This window comes from Heptranchias perlo, chromosome 12, assembly GCF_035084215.1.
Source record: "Heptranchias perlo isolate sHepPer1 chromosome 12, sHepPer1.hap1, whole genome shotgun sequence".
Lineage (NCBI taxonomy): Eukaryota > Metazoa > Chordata > Chondrichthyes > Hexanchiformes > Hexanchidae > Heptranchias > Heptranchias perlo.
In genome coordinates this window covers 16,579,311-16,598,814 of record NC_090336.1, presented here as the reverse complement: position 1 = coordinate 16,598,814, position 19,504 = coordinate 16,579,311, and the positions used below count along the sequence as shown (strand labels likewise).

General features: G+C 48.0%; 1 protein-coding gene, 1 long non-coding RNA gene and 1 pseudogene across 7 annotated transcripts in view; 2 read left to right on the top strand and 1 right to left on the bottom strand.

Moving 5' to 3' along the window:
• Window positions 1–1,108, bottom strand: part of LOC137327846 (uncharacterized) — a 94,999-nt gene extending 93,891 nt beyond the window's left edge. The window contains exon 1 of the long non-coding RNA XR_010964561.1: window positions 982–1,108. This is a non-coding gene — a long non-coding RNA (uncharacterized lncRNA). The remainder of the gene's footprint in view (window positions 1–981) is intronic.
• The window catches only part of LOC137327844 (potassium voltage-gated channel subfamily KQT member 1), a 699,654-nt gene that overhangs the window by 407,948 nt on the left and 272,202 nt on the right, over window positions 1–19,504 (top strand). The gene's annotated exons all lie outside the window — the stretch shown is intronic.
• On the top strand, window positions 10,411–10,511 carry LOC137330633 (U6 spliceosomal RNA; annotated as a pseudogene).

Here is a 19,504-nt window from a genome sequence, read left to right as displayed (position 1 = left end):
CTACCTATTTTACAAAGCTTTTGGTCACCCCTCCTATTAACTCCTTTTTAGGCTTGGCATTCATTTTTGTCTGAATACACCACTGTGAAGCATTTTTCTACATTAAAGGCATTATATAAATGTAAATTATTGTCCTTTCTTCAAGTAAAAGCTGCTTCCAGCTTCATACTCTGAAGTGTTTTTATTCTAAAGATTCACATTTGTGGTGAATATATATGTTTTTGGGCGTGTCAGGATAAATGATTAGCGCTGGGAATGGAGCATTTTCCAAGTTTTCTCTCAGTATCAGGAACTACTTTGTCTGAACAATGTGCCTTAACCTATCCATTGTCAGGGAGGCATCAACTAATGCACCATTGTGACAGTTCTATTTCCCACACCAGGCATCTTGATGGTATCTCTGAGAGAGATTGCTGAGCTGGTGTCATTTATTGCCGAGTCTTACATTGTAGGCTCATGCTGACCAGGACTGTCCAATTGCATTGAGGTAGGTCTTGACTTAGTGCGATTGTGTAAAACGGGTGATAGCAAGTCGGCCGTCTGCTTTACATCGCTCCTGATTCTTATTTCCATTGAGGTCGGGGGGGAATAAAAATCGGGCTGCCGACTGGCTATCGCCCTTTTTTACATCATCGCACAAAGTCAAAATTATCCCCATGTTCATTATAGTTGACAGATGGGGAGACTTTCACCCTATCTTTATTACCATGGTGCGATGGGAACGGTGGGGGGCTCAATTTTAACTCCAGGCAGGTGGACAGCGAGGTAAGCTGGAAAGAGGTCTCCCACTGACACCAGGGAGGTGGTGGAATCGGCATTTGGGGCCGTCTAGTGGGGGGGGTCTCACATTCTGGAAATGGGGGGAGAGGTGCGGAATCTGTGACAGGGGAGTCCTAAGCTTTCCTTGTGCGACCCGAAGGAGCACTCCTGCTCAGTCTGGCTCCTGGCCCCTGACCCCACCAGGAATTTAGAAGAACTTACCTGTTTGGGCGTCTTCTGCCCCCAGGTCCTCTTCCCCGCTGTCTTCAGCTGGCGGGAAAGCCCCGTCGGCCTCCCACTCAGGCCATCCAGTTGGTTCCCGAGGACATCTCAACATGTACATGTAAATGAGGACTGCGGCTTTAAGAAAGAAAAATTTGCATTTATACAGCACCTTTCACCTTCATAGGGCAATGAAGAACTTTTGAAGTGTAGTCACTGTTATAATGTAGGAAACGCAGCAGGCAATTTGTGCACAGCAAGATCCCACAAACAGCAATGTGATAATGATCTCTTTTAGTGATGTTAGTTGAAGGATAAATATTGTCCAGGACACTGGAGAGAATTCTCCTGCTCTTCTTCGAAATAGTGCCATGGGATCTTTTACATCCACCTGAGGGGGCAGTCGGGGCCTCGGTTTAACGCCTCGTCCGAAAGGGGCACCTCCAACAGTGTAGCACTCCCTCAATACTGCTCTGAAGTGTAAGCTTACATTATGTGCTCGAGTCCCTGGAGTGGGACTTAAACTCACAACCTTCTGACTCAGAGGCGTGAGCGCTACCAACTGAGCCACGGCTGTCACCTTAGTTGGGCATCCTCGCTGCATGCTCAGTGGAGTAGGTTAAAATTCAGAATGGTCGGCTGCCGGCTGCCCCGGGGAGGCTAAGTAACCTTTAACTAGTGGGCTTAAAGGTTAAAGTCAGCCCCGGGGTGTTTGCAAAACACTCTAAGGACTTTCAACCCTGAAGGGGTTAACAGCGAGCAGTTTTGAGGCAGCTGACCTGGTGCCTTTGCCTTGGCTCCTCGTGCTCCCGAGAGGTGCTGCGACCCCGTAAGAGCTGACGGCTGAAAACAGGCTTGGCTGGAGAGGCAAATAAAAGAGCCCCTTTTCTTTTCACAGAGATGCTCTCCGCAAACAGCACGTACAGCTTCTGCGTTAGATCACCCATTGGCCTTGCAAAGCCCAGCCAAGTGCAGCCATCTGCGCTTATTATTAGAACGTCTGTGTTGGAGGAAACTCTCTTGTGCAGTGAAAGCACGCTTTGAAGAGCTGAAGTGAAATCGGAGTAAAATTGATCTTTTATCTGTTGTTAGCGATTTGATCAATGCTGGTGTGCATAGTGGTGCTACTGTACCCGTCCGTGTTGCTCTCTGCAGGGCACCATAATGTTTGCTAACCTGCAGACATCTAATGTATTCTGCGAGTGCCAGACTGTCACAAAGCTGGGATTGTGACTGAGTCTCTAGTTTGCCCAACTCACAATAGATTTTATTATGACCAAACCTGCTCGAATGAGGTTATTTTTTTTTAGCTTTTAAAAAAAAAGAAACTTTGATTTAATGCTTCAGCGCTTCTGAAGGACGGCAAATGAGAGAGGACGGTGAAGCTTTCGTCCTCTGGGCCTGTCTCTTTTTTTTCCCTCCAGGTTTTAATTAATGGTCGATTCAAGCTCTGACACACAACACAGAAGCAGGGGACAGAATGAAATGCTATGATTAATGACTCCCAGGAAGTTGGGAATTTTTACTGAAAAGGCCAACCTTAAATTTGAATAAATTGGATCAGTTAGGGAACTTTTTGTTGTAAAAGGGCCTTTTTGTCCAAACCAAATGGTGAATGGAAAGTTATTTTTTTTTGTTTAAAAAAAACAAGATGTAGCTAATTTGATCACATCTCTCATGTGCCGCCATTGTTTGCAATGGATATCGAGTGTGTGATACAAGGCAGTTCTATCTTTGCCACTGATCTAGAACTGGTTATTGTGTCCTTTCTGTGCTTTCAGATTTGGCACCATGAGAGCTCACAGGTGTCCTTGCAAGATTGTTCAAGGTGACGAGGCTCTATGGGGGCCCAAGTGGGCTGAGCATTGAGTTTTTGTTCCAATTTTCTCCCTTCATTTTGTTGCACTGTGGTGCTGCAGGCCTCCCTCCCCCGCCCCCCAACAACGAGCAGTTTTTCAGTAGTAAGGTGAAACAGGGAGCACAAGCATGTTATCCCACCATGAGGAGCATCGCAGCCGAATGCGATCCTGTTCTCATTGAACATCCACAAGTGTGTACTTCCAGGAGTGATTAGGAGCAGAAGCCCTGTCTGATTGCACCCTCCAAGCCCTCGGGCCCAGAGGCCAGTTATAGGGCCACATCTACTATGCTGGCTGGGATCAGCTAAGTTAGCACAGGTCAGGAATTGAATGTGAGACCTTCTAGTCTTCAGCAGGCAGTGCTGTCGCTCCATGTCAGCCGTGGCTCAGTTGGTAGCACTCTCGCCTCTGAGTGAGAAGGTTCAAGCCCGACTCCAGAGACCTGAGCACATAATCTAGGCTGACACTTTCTGTGCAGTACTGAGGGTAGTGTTGGATGAGATGTTAAACCGAGGCATCATCTGCCCTCTCAGATGGACATAAAGGATCCCATGGCATTATGTGAGGAAGAGCAGGGAATTTTCCCCGGTGTCCTGGCAAATACTTACCCCTCAACCTCGGTCACTAAAACAGATGATCTGGTCATTTATCTCTTCAATATTTGTGGGTTATCCTGCCACGTGCAATTTTGGCTGCTGCGTTTCCCTACATTACAACAGTGACTACACTTCAAAACTAGGCTGTGTAGCGCTTTGGGACATCCTGTGGCTGTGAAAGGCGCGATAAAAATGCTAGTTCTTTCGTTCTGCTCACTAAGCTGGCGGAAAGCTCCTTTCTGCCATTTACAATTCTATTTATCTCGCCTGTAAGAATGGTACCCCTCAGCAATTCCAAAATTTGAACTGCCAGAAATGGACCACGAGTAGAGTAAATCTAAGGTAGAGCATTAGCATAGTCATGAAGGTAGGCCCATTATAGTGAGAAAATGACCAAGGAAGTATTGTTCTGGAAGCTCATATTGGCTTTGTTTCCAAAACTAGTAATTAAGATGGTGAAGGTCCTGATGACTGAGTTTTTCTGCAGCATCATTGCCGCATAGAGTGGCAGGTTGCAGCTTCTCGAACATCTTACCTCATGTGGCTATTTCCTGGTTTCTGTTTTCGCTGTCAGGAAAAGCCTTTCCTGCATCCTTAGGAGCAGCACAGGCAGATACTTGGGAAAACGTTTACTGAATTCCAGCTCCAAGAGATTCTGTGTGTGCGCATGAGAGCTGATCCATAGGAGTGGATTAAAATGGGCGCCACAGGGCGCAGGCTTGTACCCACAATCTCCTGCGCGTTGTTCCTGATCTCAGCTGTACCACCTGGCCGCCGTCAGCCACTACCCCAGAGGAAGTGAGCTAAATGGGTGGGGCTCACTTCCAGGCCACTTATGTGCATCTCTCCTTGGCTGGTTCCAGAGCAACTTTGGCTGTAGCCTGGGCATCCACCCACCCTCTCATCTGGGCACTACTCATGAGAAAGAAGGGCAGAAAAAGGGATAAAATCTTGTCTGAAAGGGTGGCAGGAAGACAAAATAACTTAGAATCTAGAAGGAGGAAACAAATCTTTTTTCCTTTTTTTTTAACCAATATATTGTCTTCATTTTACATTTGTGGAACTTTTGTTTTAAATAAAGACCTTATGAAAATATTTGAGATAGATGCCTTTCAAGCCTTCAGCTGCATTAATAGAATCAGCGCCAAGATAGCTAATCATAGAATCTTACAGCACAGAAGGAGGCCATTTGGCTATTGTGCCTCTGCTGGTTCTTTGAAAGAGCTATCGAATTAATTCCACTCCCCCGCTCTTACCCCACAGTCTGGCATTTTTTTCCTTTTCAAGTATATATCCAATTCCCTTTTGAAAATTCACCACTTTTCACCACTCTTTCAGGTTGTGCATTCCAGATCATAACAACTCGCTGCGTAAAAATATTTCTCCTCGTCTCCCCTCTGGTTACTTTGCCAATTATCTTAAATCTGTGTCCTTTGGTTACCGACCCACCCGCCAGTGGAAACAGTTTTCCCTTATTTACTCTATCAAAACCACTCATAATCTGATATCATTGCAGATAAGTGGAAGCCAGCATGAGTAAAGGAATTCTGCAGGAGGTGGGACATAAGTATGTTTGATGGAGAGTTTCCTGGGGGAGTTCAGAGACACAAATTTTCTTGAGCTGGAATAAAAGATGAATTGCTCTTTCAGTTTGCCTGTACGCATATTACCGTTTCAACCGGATTACCTCACGTCAGTAATTATAGTCTACCCTAAAAAAAATCAGAGCTTAAGATCAATCATCAATCAACAAGGCAAACTCACAAAGTTTGTGGGAAAACTTAACTTGACATCATGATTCCCCCAGCCCTGCACATTCCTTGAGTGCTGCTGTTTTGTTTTAATATAATTTAAGGAGTCAATATTTAATATAATAAGCTGTCTAGACTTGATATTTCTTTACAGATAATTTTACAATCCTAAATCAGTAACTAAGATTTTCGTTAGGTAAGGTTATCAAGGGATACGGAGCTAAGGTAGGTAAATGGAGTTGAGGTACAGATCGACCATGATCTAATTGAATGGCAAGGCAGGCTCGAGGGGCTGAGTGGCTACTCCTGTTCCTATGTTCCTAAAGTGAATTATAATTTTGACATTATTATATCATCATATCAGGCCTTACCTGTTGAATTGCCCGGAAACCATTTTGAATGTGGATCTATGTGCTGATCTCCTCTGACTCTCCTCCTTTTGTTTGTCTAGTTGATGGTGGTGTTTGGGTTCTGATTGATGGCTCTGCTCCTCTCTGTAATTTGGAGCTGGAGTAACATCCTGGTGCCAGCTAATCACTGGCTGAAGAGTAAATGCTACTTTTCTCCCTGGTTCGTTGATTTATGAAAGGTGCTAAATTGTAATGTTTGTGTTTTATTTTTATCCGCCAGTGTTTGTAGTCTTTGACTGTCGCAAACTCTTAACCCATGAAGGAAAGAGTGGAACCTCTTATTTAACCACTCCAAATAAAGAGCGTTCCCTTTGAAGATTTTGCTGATCTTAAACCTTACCCTGGCACGGACATCCCAGCTGTCATCTGTCCAATATGTGGAGGCACTAAGATTTAACCATGTGATTGCTGGATTCTCTGCTCAGGTAAAATCTAAGCATCTGCAAGAGGCTGCTTTCCACTTTCAATACCGAATATTCAGTAGAAGAACAGGATTGGAACCAAAGGACCATTAGTCTGGTAACTAGTCTGTTGCTGAATTCACCCACACAAGTGCTTGAGCGACGAAGTTTGGCCGTGTAGTTGCTCAGACAGGGTTGGGAGAAAGAAAGAAAAAAAATTGCATTTATATAGCACCTTACACGTCCTTGAGGTGTCCCTCAGCGCTTCACAGCCAATGAATTACTTGTTGAGGTGTAGTCACTATTGTTTTAGACAAACACAGCAGCAAGATCCCACAAACACAAATGATATAGTCGACTAGTTATATCCTGAATTTTCTCGGACTATCTGCTGCGCTGCCGTAGCTTTGCCGGAAGTATGGCGAAATCCCATTGACGGCGTAAACATGTTTTCCGCCGCACTTCCGGCCGAGCAGCTTAGAAAGTCCGAAGGTCAATCTGTTTTGGTGGTGTTCATTGAGGGATGAATATTGTCCCAGACACCAAGAGAACTCCCCAGCTCTTCTTTGAATAATGCTATAAGATCTTTTACAGCCACCTGAAGAGTCAAAGGGGGCCTCGCCTTAACATCTCATCCAAAAGAAAACAGTAACGCAACATTCTTCAGTACTGGACTGAAGTGTCGGCCGAGATTATGTGCTTGAGTCTCTGGAGTGGGGCTTGAACCCATGACCTTCTAACTCACGGGCAAGAGCGTTGCCACTGAACCAACTTGACACACTTTTAATGAGATGATGGTCTCCAAAAATGAGCCAGTTCTCTATTGCAAACTAGATTAGCCACTCAACTGGATTGGTTACCACAGAACAAATGGCGTTGTTCGTGTGGAGTCTCCTGTTAAAACACTAAGCAGAATACTGCGATTGGTAGCTGGGGATTTGGCCTCATTCAAGGATGTCTCTTTGCTAAAGGTCATGTGCTTTGCAGTTCTTCACAGCTGGGAAGAACAATCCCACAATGCTTGATCCATCTGTTGGCTAGAGGTTACAGAAACCATTAAAGAAATGTGGAACAATGTGGTGCACGGTCTGGGTAACATTGTGAGATGCAGGGCCTGGATAAAGTCATTGTGAGGCCTTGGCACTCAGTTGTACAAGTGTCTCAGTTTGAGCCTCAGTTTCATAATATACCGGAGGTCATAAAATTGTGGAACTGACTGATATTTCATGTTTTGGAGACATTTGAGGGCAAAAATTTTGCTGCCTAAAAAGCGAGTAAGTGGAATTAATTCTACAGTCCCTTTGTATCACATTCATTGTAAATAGCTTTATACACCCTGTTGCATTTTCCAAGTAAGAAAGAAACGTGAAATATTACCACTCTACTGATAACACCCAGCAAGCTCTACAATAGGAGAAGTTTGAGCTCACAGACCTGGGTGCTCATTGACACAATGTGTTAGCGTTTTGGTGGCCTGCACCACGGAGGGGTGCAGGCCACCAAAACGCTAACACATTGTGTCAATGGCCACATGAGATTGCTCGCATGGTGGGTTCAGTCTAGGAGGGTGAGGCAAGACATGCTTCTCTTTCTCTCTCCCCTCTTCCTGTCCCCCTCTCTCCCAACCATGTGAGTGAGGGAAGGCCAGAAAACAAATTAGCCAGCATTAGTGTGGCACACTCCCACCAGCTCATTTAAAGGAGCGTACCCAGAGGCCCAGAAGCAGATTGCTAATGTTCCTCACCCCCCCACCTCCCTCGATAGAGAAATGGTGCACGATGCGGGGCGCGTTAGAGAGGAAGAAACCCATTTTTTAAATGATCATGTGAGGTAGAGAGGGAAGGTACTACTAGGGATGACTTAATGAACATATGAAGTGAGGCAGATCTGCAATCGCAAACGTATTGTCTGTTTTTTATTTGCGAGGCCTACAGAACCGAATGGCTTTGCTTGATCCAAAGTGATTAAGTCTCCTTTGAAATGAGCAAAGCAGACCTGAATGAATCCTGTTCCCCTGAGCTACTCAACAGGGTGGATAGGTCAAATCTTTTATGGGCATTTATATGGGACAGGAGATGTTTTCAGCTTTTAAACACGTGAAGAATCAAAGTATTGTGTGGCAGCATTAAAAACATCACCGACGGTAATCTACAGGATGTCCTCAGCATATCTGTACAAAGAAAACATGGGGCCATCTGACGAGAGAGAAGTGGGAAGTTAAAGCCCCCTTTGTTTCTGAGATGGAATGAGTTTGACTGTTGACCCTACAGTTGAAACTTTGGATAGGGTTAAAAAGATAATGGGAGTAAGATAATTGCAGAATTTGCCCTGTGACTTCTGAATGCAAACCTTCATCACTCTGCTCTTAATGTGTTGTAAATTATCATCAATGGCTCTATTTTTGTCGGTTATCTCTACCCCCTTTCTGGAATTGAGCAAAACACTAAACACACGAGGGCCGGTGTTCCTCATCACAGTATCCGTTCCTAGGTGCTGCAGAGAGGAAAATGAAAATCGTTCCTGCAAATCAGCCCTCCACCCCCACTACACTGCCCTGGGATTTCTGGGGCTTTCTTGAACGGGCGTACTTGGGCCTGTAGGCATAAGCTCAGTTGCCAGGGAAATTCCTGGGCCCTGCCTCATCAGCTTACTCCTCGTCCATCCAATGGGTCTGAGGGGAGTGCCAGGACAAGCAAAACAGCTGCAGGCCTCTCAACCCGTTCATGGGATGTGGGCGTCGCTGGCGAGGCCGGCATTTATTGCCCATCCCTAATTGCCCTTGAGAAGGTGGTGGTGAGCCGCCTTCTTGAACCGCTGCAGTCCGTGTGGTGAAGGTTCTCCCACAGTGCTGTTAGGTAGGGAGCTCCAGGATTTTGACCCAGCGACGATGAAAGAACAGCGATGTATTTCCAAGTCGGGATGGTGTGTGACTTGGAGGGGAACATACAGATGGTGGTGTTCCCACGTGCCTGCTGCCCTTGTCCTTCTAGGTGGTAGAGGTCGCGGGTTTGGGAGGTGCTGTCGAAGAAGCCTTGGCGAGTTGCTGCAGTGCATCCTGTAGATGGTACACACTACAGCCACAGTGCGCCGGTGGTGAAGGGAGTGAATGTTTAGGGTTGATGGGGTGCCAATCGAGCGGGCTGCTTTGTCCTGGATGGTGTTGAGCTTCTTGAGTGTTGGAGCTGCACTCATCCAGGCAAGTGGAGAGTATTCCATCACACTCCTGAGAATTGTAGATGGTGGAAAGGCTTTGGGGAATCAGGAGGTGAGTCACTCGCCACAGAATACCCAGCCTCTGACCTGCTCTTGTAGCCATAGCATTTATGTGGCTGGTACAGTTAAGTTTCTGGTCAATGAAGACCCCCAGGATGTTGATGGTGGGGGATTCGGCGATGGTAATGCCGTTGAATGTCAAGGGGAGGTGGTTAGACTCTCTCTTGTTGGAGATGGTCATTGCCTGGCACTTGTCTGGTGCGAATGTTACTTGCCACTTATCTGCCCAAGCCTGGATGTTGTCCAGGTCTTGCTGCATGCGGGCATGGACTGCTTCATTATCTGAGGGGTTGCGAATGGAACTGAACACTGTGCAATCATCAGCGAACATCCCCATTTCTGACCTTATGATGGAGGGAAGGTCATTGATGAAGCAGTTGAAGATGGTTGGGCCTAGGACACTGCCCTGATGAACTCATCTGTTGCTGAAACCCTCATCCATGCCTTGTCACCTCCAGACTTGACTATCCCAATGCTCTCCTGGCTGGCTCCCATGCTCCCCCCTCCATAAATTTCAGCTCATCCAAAACTCTGCATCCTATCTTGCACACAGTCCCATTCACCCATCATCCCATTCTTGTATTTACATCTCTTCTTGGACTTGCTCCCCCTTATATCTGTGACCTCCACCAGCCCTAAAACCCCTCCGAACCCTCTGTTCCTCTCACTCTGCCCTCTTGTGTATCCCCCCCTCTCCCCCCCCCGCCCTACGTTCACCACACCATTCAGCCGCCCAGGCCCCACATTTTGCAATTCCCTTCTAAACCCTTCGCCTCTCCACCTCCCAGTCATCCTTTATGATTCTCCTTAAAACCCATCTCCTTGACCAAACCTTTGGCCGCACATCCCGATGTCTCCTTCTTTGGTTCAGTGTTGATTTCCTTTCCTTTATTCACTCACTTGTTAGCAGCCACTACTCAAGTGATTTCTTTTTAACTCATGGAGGAATCATTCAGTCACATAATAACCCTGGGTGCATTGCAATAAGGCTGCACGTAATTACTTGAACAGCCATCACACTCCATGACAGATTCCTGGAGCTTCCATGGGGGTTCTTCCAATGTCCCACCGTAACTTCAGCAGAAGATCGGCGGAAACAATACCTTCCGGCAATTTCTGTCGTGCTCTAACCCACCATTGTCCACTGCTGCACATATAATAGAATCGGAACGATACAGAGAAGATTAGCAGGGCCCTTCTCAAGGATGAAACGCAAATTTGTAAAGCCTTCCTTCCTGAGAGGTAACAGTTGACCATTGCAGTCAGATTTTGTCTCCTATCTTGCCCATCTCCTGTTTCCATTGCAAATTCTTCCTCTGTTACTCTGTTTCGTGCAGATCCTGTAGTTAGTGACTGGTTTTATTTTATCCATTCTGATTTTTTTGTTTTGTTTATTTTTTTACTGGGTAGCCTTTGTCCCCGAGATAAGAGACTTGGAACAGGATCCCGTCCTGATGTGTTCCTTGATGTGACTGATAGGCCAAGTGCAACATTTTACATCAAGCTTGTGACCTTTGCAGTACACAAATGAAATGTCTTATGAGTAGCAACCGTTCAATTCATAAAAGGAAAATACTTCTGGGTGCCGTTGACAAATACCATTCTTTGAGGACATTTAAAGGCCGCTCATACAGTGCTTCAAACGTTATTGCTGAGAATTTTCAGCAGAGAAGGGCTGATTCGATGATAGTGCGTACACGTCTCACAGAACTAGGCCCAAGTGCCCAACTTCCATGACTCCAACTTTTTCAAGGTCTTTTCGAGGCCTTGCAAACAGCGTGCCCAGGCCTTATTAAGCCCCCTAATTTCAGGAAATGTTTTTATTTAAATAGGCCCCACGATGAATTCCACAAGGGGTTCAGTCCTTTAACACTGCTCGCCCATTTAAAATGGACATTTCTGGCCTTCCCTGCTGTGGGCTTGAGAACTTGGATTCTTAAAGCTGTGATTGACAGATTTCTGCCATGTTGCAACTTGTTTAACTTTCCATGCTGCAGTTCCTGCATTATTTTCGCTGCATTGCTTCCTTCTGCTGTTTGCTGCGGCATTTTGTTTGCATTACAAGACATCTAGCCACAGTTGTTGCCAGCAACTGCAGGCCTTAGCTGTAACCACACTGCTCAGCATAGGCTTTCCATTGGACCTTCCAATGGTTAGAATCATAGAATCAAACAGCACAGAAGGAGGCCGTTCGGCCCATCGTGCCTGTGCCGGCTCATTGAAAGAGCTATGCAATTGGTCCCACACCCCTGCTCTTTCTTTCCCCATAGCCCTGCAAATTTTTCCTTTTCAAATATCCAATTCCCTGTTGAAAGTTATTATTGAATCTGCTTCCACCGCCCTTTCAGGCAGTGCATTCCAGATCAGAACAACTCGCTGCGTTAAAAAAAAAAAAAATTCTCCTCATCTCCCCCCTGGTTCTTTTGCCAATTCCTTAAATCTGTGTCCTCTGCTTACCGACCCTCCTGTCAGTGGAAACAGTTATGGATTTAGAGGAGGAAGAGCCGTTCAGGCAGAGGGAAGAAAGGCAGATGTGCGCTCACCTGAGGCTTGATACAAAAATGCAATCTCCAATTATTGAAACAAACAAGCTAATTTGATGAGGAAGCCAGCAGTAACAAACTATTTGTTCATCGTCTACCAAGCTTTGAAGACAGTTATAACATTTTGTTTGCTTGGCTGCTTCAAAAGAAAAATTGCTTTATGTCAAAAAATTCCGCGGGATAAATATTCCAGCTCTAGCTGCTAGTCTTTCATTCTGGCAAAGTCGCACTGAGCTGAATGAGTCCTGGAAGCTAACGTATTATATGGACAACATCTTGTCCCAAAAGATACACTTTGAGACTGTGGACTGTGTAACCAAGGCAACAGCAGATTTAGCTGATTTGTCCAAAGCGACTGGTACATTCCAAGAAACTTAAAAAGGCAGCTTTCTGAAAAGGATATATTAACTCTGTGTGGAGCGATGCCAATTCTCCCATACAAGTATTGTGCTGTTTAGTGATTTGCTTGCACCTTTTTTTCCTGTTGCGTATTTTGATTTTAAATGAATCCAGAATCATGGCTTATCCTGCATAAAGCGCACTGGCGGTGAGATACTTTCCATCAACCAGAGTGACAACCGACGCAGCGGGCATATTCTCCAGTAAACAATTTCCTGCAACCGAGGTTAATTGTTAGGACTGAGCTACACTAGCCCAAATATGGCAGGGAATGAAAAAGCAGCTTTCAGTTCGTAGGAGACCTCGGTCGACTTATGGAAACTGTTGTCAAGCCATCTACACGGGATAAAGGTTTAGGAAAAAGCCCCAAACTGTAACAATGAGCACTGGCACAACTGATACTGCCTGTTTGACACACGTTGCCAGGCAACCTCAGTGTCCATCAACTCAGTGTTGGACAGACTAGCTCTGTGCTGTTACATTTATATCATAAGCATTGATCTGGATTCATTCCAGTGTCAAAACGTTGGTGTCTATAGAAATGGGGGGCTGTTGATCTGGATGTATGTGGAATGGGAGCAATATAGTGCCAAGGGGACCTCCATGACAGTGGGGTATCTGTTGAGGTGGGGGGGCGGGGGGGGGGGGGGAGGGGTCGTCCTTGAGCCGGGCGATGTCGACTGTGGAAGCAGCGTTTAGGAACTAGTTCTTAAAATTGAAATTTTAGGGAGAATAATACAACAAAATGAAGAAGTCATGCAATTTAGAACATTGGCCATTATCCAAACCCCAGGCACAGAGCAAACTCTTGTGCTGGCATCGGCTGCACTGAGCAATACCACAACTAAATGCACTATATTTGGGGATGGGCAGCAGGAGACAGGCCTTCTTAACCAACATGGGAGGATCAGTCGTGAACTTTGACTGGGTTGTCGACAGCTATGTTTGTTAATTTGCATTAAAAAAAAATGTTTATAAATGACAATTTAAAGGCATATTTATCCTATGCCTTTAGCACCTGTGGGGAAGCAGCTTCTGTTTTGCCCCGACAGTATGAATCCAGAGTTGAGGCTGACCTTGAACTGAAGCAGAGCGAGCCTCTTTTCTACAGGAGTCTGCCTTTGCTTTGCTTCTGTGTCAGGTCAAGGCTTGACTCTCCGGATTGAGGGCATTTTTAGCTATAATTGCAGCGTCGATGCTGAGCAAATCCACTTTGCACCAACACTGCAACCGTACTGTAAATGCACCCTGAGGAGTCCAGCATTCCCTTCCACCACCCCCCCCCACCCCCCCACCCCCGCAGGAGGGAAAAGCCCCTGTGCTATCCTGTTTTAAATTCCGTGTTGATAAATTGCTTGGCTGCTGCTGTTTGTGATAGCTTGCACAGATACGTCAAACTATTTGTTTCTGTGAAGGACCCCACGCCCTTTCCGTTGACCCGCTGCCTTTAGTGGCCTGGATTTGGTCTTGTTGCTATCCAAGCAGAAACAACTCGCTGTCGCACAATTAGTCCTTCCCATTGTTTACTTTCTCATCCATTAAACATTCCACGATCGGGGGTGGGGGGGGGATGATGTTTTTTTTCTGCGGAATACAGATGGTGTGCGGGATAGGATGGGCAAGGAAGATTCCCCATCGAGATGCCTGAGGCAAATGCTTTGTTTGTTTATTGCTGTGTTTGTGATGTAGGGACTTGTATTTATGAAAATGGCGTTCAGGGGTACAAAAAACAAAAATCCTCCCAGGCCCCAGGGCAAAATTAGGAGATGCCTGCTAGGCCTTACTGCCGTGAAGCAGCTAACATTAACATTATCGGCAGATCATGTTTAAGCTGGTTTATTTTCATGATAGATTATTTGCGCCGTACTTTTTAAAGTTCCCTGCATCATTCTCAGATCTCCAGCAGGACAGGTCCCTCCCGTGTGACCTTGTCGAACTTAGTGTCTAAAAGACTTTTCAACACTTTCCGAAGACGTTGTTGACCCTAAGGTGAGCAAGAGTTGTTCAACACCGTCTTGGGTTGAGTTTCCTAAATCAAGGGGCAACGAGGCTCCAGTCAGCAGTAAAATTGTCGTCTGATTAAAAAAAAACGCGTAGTCATTAACCTTTGCAGCATGTCAGCTGAGTTTCAAGTACAACCAAGAGTCAGCGAACATCAGAAATTAATTAGTGAGATTGATCTCACACTAACCTTCACAAAATTTTGGAGGCTGAACTAAGCAGTGTCAGTTGGTAACCTTTGAGTCAGAAGATTGTGAGTTCAAGTCCCACTCCAGAGACTTGACCACAAAAATCTAGGCTGACACTCCAGTGCAGTACTGAGGGAGTGCTGCACTGTCAGAGGTGCCGTCTTTCAGATGAGATGTTAAACCGAGGCCCCGTCTGCCCTCTCAGGTGGACGTAAAAGATCCTGTGGTACTATTTTGAAAAAGATCTGTTGAATTTTCCCCGGTGTCCTGGCCAATATTTAGCCCTCAACCAACATCACTAAAACAGACTATCTGGTCGTTATCACATTGCTGTTTCTGGGATCTTGCTATGTGTAAATTGGCTGCCACGTTTCCTACGTTACAACAGTGACTACACTTCAAAAGTACTTCATTGTTTGTAAAGCTCTTTGCGACATCCTGAGGTCATGAAAGGCGCTATATAAATGCAACTTTCTTTTTTCTTTATTGCCACAATATTAGATTTTTTTTAAGTTACTACAAACCTGGAGGAAGTGCAGTGATAGAGCAGGAGGCTGTGTTGTTCCATACTTGCCTTAATTGGTTGGGACTTGTACCTCTGCTGCTGAGGGTGGGAGTGGGTGGTTAACCTGCTCAGTCTCCTCTAATGCCACCTTCGTACAGCCACTAGGGGGTAGAGGAGAAGACTGGATGTTGGCTGCTGCCTCCTGGTGGATAGTCAAAGGAGGCGGAATACAATCAGCTGCCTCACCTCCTGCTGCCTCATCCTCCTGCTGCCTCACCTCCTGCTGCCTCACCTCCTGCTGCCTCACCTCCTGCTGCCTCATCCTCCTGCTGCCTCTCCTCCTGCTGCCTCTCCTCCTGCTGCCTCATCTCCTGCTGCCTCACCTCCTGCTGCCTCACCTTCTGCTGCCTCACCTCCTGCTGCCTCACCTTCTGCTGCCTCACCTCCTGCTGCCTCATCCTCCTGCTGCCTCACCTCCTGCTGCCTCATCCTCCTGCTGCCTCATCCTCCTGCTGCCTCAGCCTCCTGTTGCCTCGCCTCCTTCTGCCTCATCCTCCTTCTGCCTCATCCTCCTGCTGCCTCATCCTCCTGCTGCCCCGCCTCCTTCTGCCTCACCTCCTTCTGCCTCACCTCCTGCTGCCTCATCCTCCTGCTGCCTCGCCTCCTTCTGCCTCACCTCCTTCTGCCTCACCTCCTGCTGCCTCAGCCTCCTGCTGCCTCAGCCTCCTGCTGCCTCAGCCTCCTACTGCCTCGCCTCCTTCCGCCTCGCCTCCTACCGCCTCGCCTCCTGCTGCCTCAGCCTCCTCCGCCTCATCCTCCTGCTGCCTCAGCCTCCTCCCCAATCCTGAGCCCCTCCCCCAGTCTTCTACTCCAGCCCCAATCCCAGAATATTCTGCAGTTTCTGCTTCATCTACCTTGTAGTCCTCATCAGGCTCATTTCCTCCCACCACCTGCTCCTTCAACCCCTCCCTGACCCAGCTCGACTAGTCCAATGTTCACAGCCATTGTGGACGTCTCCCTTTCCTCTGGTGTTGTCCTTCCTGCCTTAAAAGTTGCAGTCATTACCCCTCCTTAAAAAGATCACCCTCAACCATTCTGTCCTTTCCAACTCCTACCCCACTTCTAATCTCCCTCTCAGAGGTCCTTGAACACCCCAAATCCATGCTAACCCCTCTCACCGTGTCCTGTTGGGATCCCCTTCATTTTGGTTTCTGTCCCCATGACTTTTGTTCTGTGTCACTGCCTGCCTGACACCAAGTCATGGATGAACCAGAACGTCCTCCACCTGAACACTGACCCGAGTGAAGCCAATACTGTTCAGTTCTTGCTCGAAGATCCACATGTTGACCCCTGACTCCACCCCTCTCCAGTAGCTTGCTGAGGCTCAAACTGACAATGCGCAACCTTGATGTTTTTGCTTAAACCCTGTGCTGAGCTTCAAACCCCACATCCAGCCCATCACCAAGACTGCCTACTTCCACCTCCAAAGTATTATCTGCCTCTGACCCTACTTCATCTGCGCTGCCTTTTAAACCCTTATCAAGTCATTGAATTTTACAGGAGGAAGCTATTTATCCCATTGCACTTGTGCCAATTCTCTGAAGGAGCTAGCCACTTAGTTCCATTTCCTTGCCCTTTCCCAGTACCCTTTTAAACTTTGCTATTTCAAATACTTATCCACTTCCTTTTCGAAAGCTATTATGGATTCTGTTTTTACCACAGTTCCTGGTAGGGCATTCCATTTTCTAACTACATTCTGTGCAAAAAAAAAAATTCTCCTAACGTCTCCCTTCACTCTTTTGGTGACGATCCTAAATTGATGCCCTCTACTTACCGACTCACTGACCAGTGGAAATAGATTTCCACTATTTACTTGATCAAAACCCGTCATCATTTTGAAAACTTTGCTTTCTCTTTCCCTCTGCCAGCCCCCTCTCCCTGCCTCTGCCAGTCACTCAGTCTCTCTCTCTCTCTCTCTCTCTCTCTGTCTTTGTACCTCAGTTTGAATGCCTCTCTGTATCTCCGCTTACGTTCGGGGCCTCTTCACAATGTGGCTGAGATCAGAAACTCTCCGAGCGGGAGGGGTTTGCACTGAGAGCCTGCGTCGGTGGCACAGCGTGCTGGAGTCGCACCATGCCATGCTTTGCTCTGTCATTTCAGAAAGGCATTTTCCAGTGCCTCACACTTATTGCGTCAAGAGGGATTCATAAAGATATTAAATGGAAATACTTTGTCGCAGTCACATTTATAGGTTTATTTTTGTAGAGGTCAATAATCGTAATTTTTTTATTTCTTAAAAGCAAAAACAATAACCCGGTTAGTCATTTATAAAGGCAGCGTCCTTCAATGGAGTGAATTGTGTCAGTAACAGTGCACCATTATTGTCCTCGTTTGTACATGGAGCCTGTCGGACCCCACTTGCTGCGGATCAAAGAGCTGCTTAGAGGATTAAATAAATGCTAACCAGGGCCTAAGGAGAATGGCTGCAATTGTCTCTCTGCTGTGTCATTAGAGATGTGTTCTGTGGATTATTGCCGGCATGCCAGTGATCAAAGGCAAGCTGATTGTGTCGGGGCTGTGTCTTGCAGTCAGTGTGTGCTTGGAACCAGAATGTGAGTCACTGAGGAGCTGAACTTGAAGCCAAGTCATTGTTGCAAGTTTATCCTGAATACTGTGAGTGAGGGGGCGTGGGGGGAGAGGGGGTGATACTGAGTGAAGGGTGGGGGGAGAGGGGGCGATACTGAGTAAAGGGTGGGGGGAGAGGGGGTGACACTGAGTGAAGGGGTGGGGGGAGAGGGGGTGATACTGAGTGAGGGGTGGGGGAGAGGGGGTGATACTGAGTGAGGGGTGGGGGGAGAGGGGGTGATACTGAGTGAAGGGTGGAGGAGAGGGGGTGATACTGAGTGAGGGGTGGGGGAGAGGGGGTGATACTGAGTGAGGGGTGGGGGAGAGGGGGTGATACTGAGTGAGGTGTGAGGGGAGAGGGGGTGATACTGAGTGAGGTTTGGGGGGAGAGGGGGTGATACTGAGTGAGGGGTGGGGGAGAGGGGGTGATACTGAGTGAGGTGTGAGGGGAGAGGGGGTGATACTGAGTGAGGGGTGGGGGGAGAGGGGGTGATACTGAGTGAGGTGTGAGGGGAGAGGGGGTGATACTGAGTGAGGGGTGGGGGGAGAGGGGGTGATACTGAGTGAGGTGTGGGGGGAGAGGGGGTGATACTGAGTGAGGTGTGGGGGGAGAGGGGGTGATACTGAGTGAAGGGTGGGGGAGAGGGGGTGATACTGAGTGAGGTGTGAGGGGAGAGGGGGTGATACTGAGTGAAGGGTGGGGGAGAGGGGGTGATACTGAGTGAGGGGTGGGGGGAGAGGGGGTGATACTGAGTGAGGTGTGGGGGGAGAGGGGGTGATACTGAGTGAGGTGTGAGGGGAGAGGGGGTGATACTGAGTGAGGGGTGGGGGGAGAGGGGGTGATACTGAGTGAGGTGTGGGGGGAGAGGGGGTGATACTGAGTGAAGGGTGGGGGAGAGGGGGTGATACTGAGTGAAGGGTGGGGGAGAGGGGGTGATACTGAGTGAAGGGTGGGGGAGAGGGGGTGATACTGAGTGAAGGGTGGGGGAGAGGGGTTGATACTGAGTGAAGGGTGGGGGGAGAGGGGGTGATACTGAGTGAAGGGTGGGGGAGAGGGGGTGATACTGAGTGAAGGGTGGGGGAGAGGGGGTGATACTGAGTGAAGGGTGGGGGAGAGGGGTTGATACTGAGTGAAGGGTGGGGGGAGAGGGGGTGATACTGAGTGAGGGGTGGGGGAGAGGGGGTGATACTGAGTGAAGGGTGGGGGGAGAGGGGGTGATACTGAGTGAAGGGTGGGGGGAGAGGGGGTGATACTGAGTGAAGGGTGGGGGAGAGGGGGTGATACTGAGTGAAGGGTGGGGGGAGAGGGGGTGATACTGAGTGAAGGGTGGGGGGAGAGGGGGTGATACTGAGTGAGGGGTGGGGGGAGAGGGGTTGATACTGAGTGAGGTTTGGGGGGAGAGGGGGTGATACTGAGTGAGGTGTGGGGGGAGGGGGTGATACTGAGTGAAGGGTGGGGGAGAGGGGGTGATACTGTGAGTGGGGGGGTGGGGGAGAAGGGGTGATACTGAGTGAAGGGTGGGGGGAGAGGGGGTGATACTGTGAGTGGGGGGATGGGTGTGGATGGAGAGGGGGTGATACTGTGAGGAGCGGGTAGAGGGGGATACTGTGAGGAGGGGGGCGGGGGAGAGTGGGTGATACTGTGAAGAGAGGGGAGAGCGCGATACTGTGAGGAGGGGGGAGGGGGATACTGTGAGGGGGTGGGGGGAGAGGGGGTGATACTGTGAGGAGGGGGAGAGGGGGGATACCGTGAGGGGGTGGGGGGAGAGGGGGTGATACTCTGAGTGGGGGGTTAGGGGGATAGGGGGTTATATTGAGAGTTGGGTGGGGAAGAGGAGATGATACTGAGTGGGTGGGTTGGGGGAAGAGGGGGTGATGCAGTGAGTGAGGGGTGGGGGGAGAGGGGTGATATTGTGAGTGGGGGGGTGGGTGTGGGTGGAGAGGTGTTGCTACTGAGTGGGCGGTGGGGGGA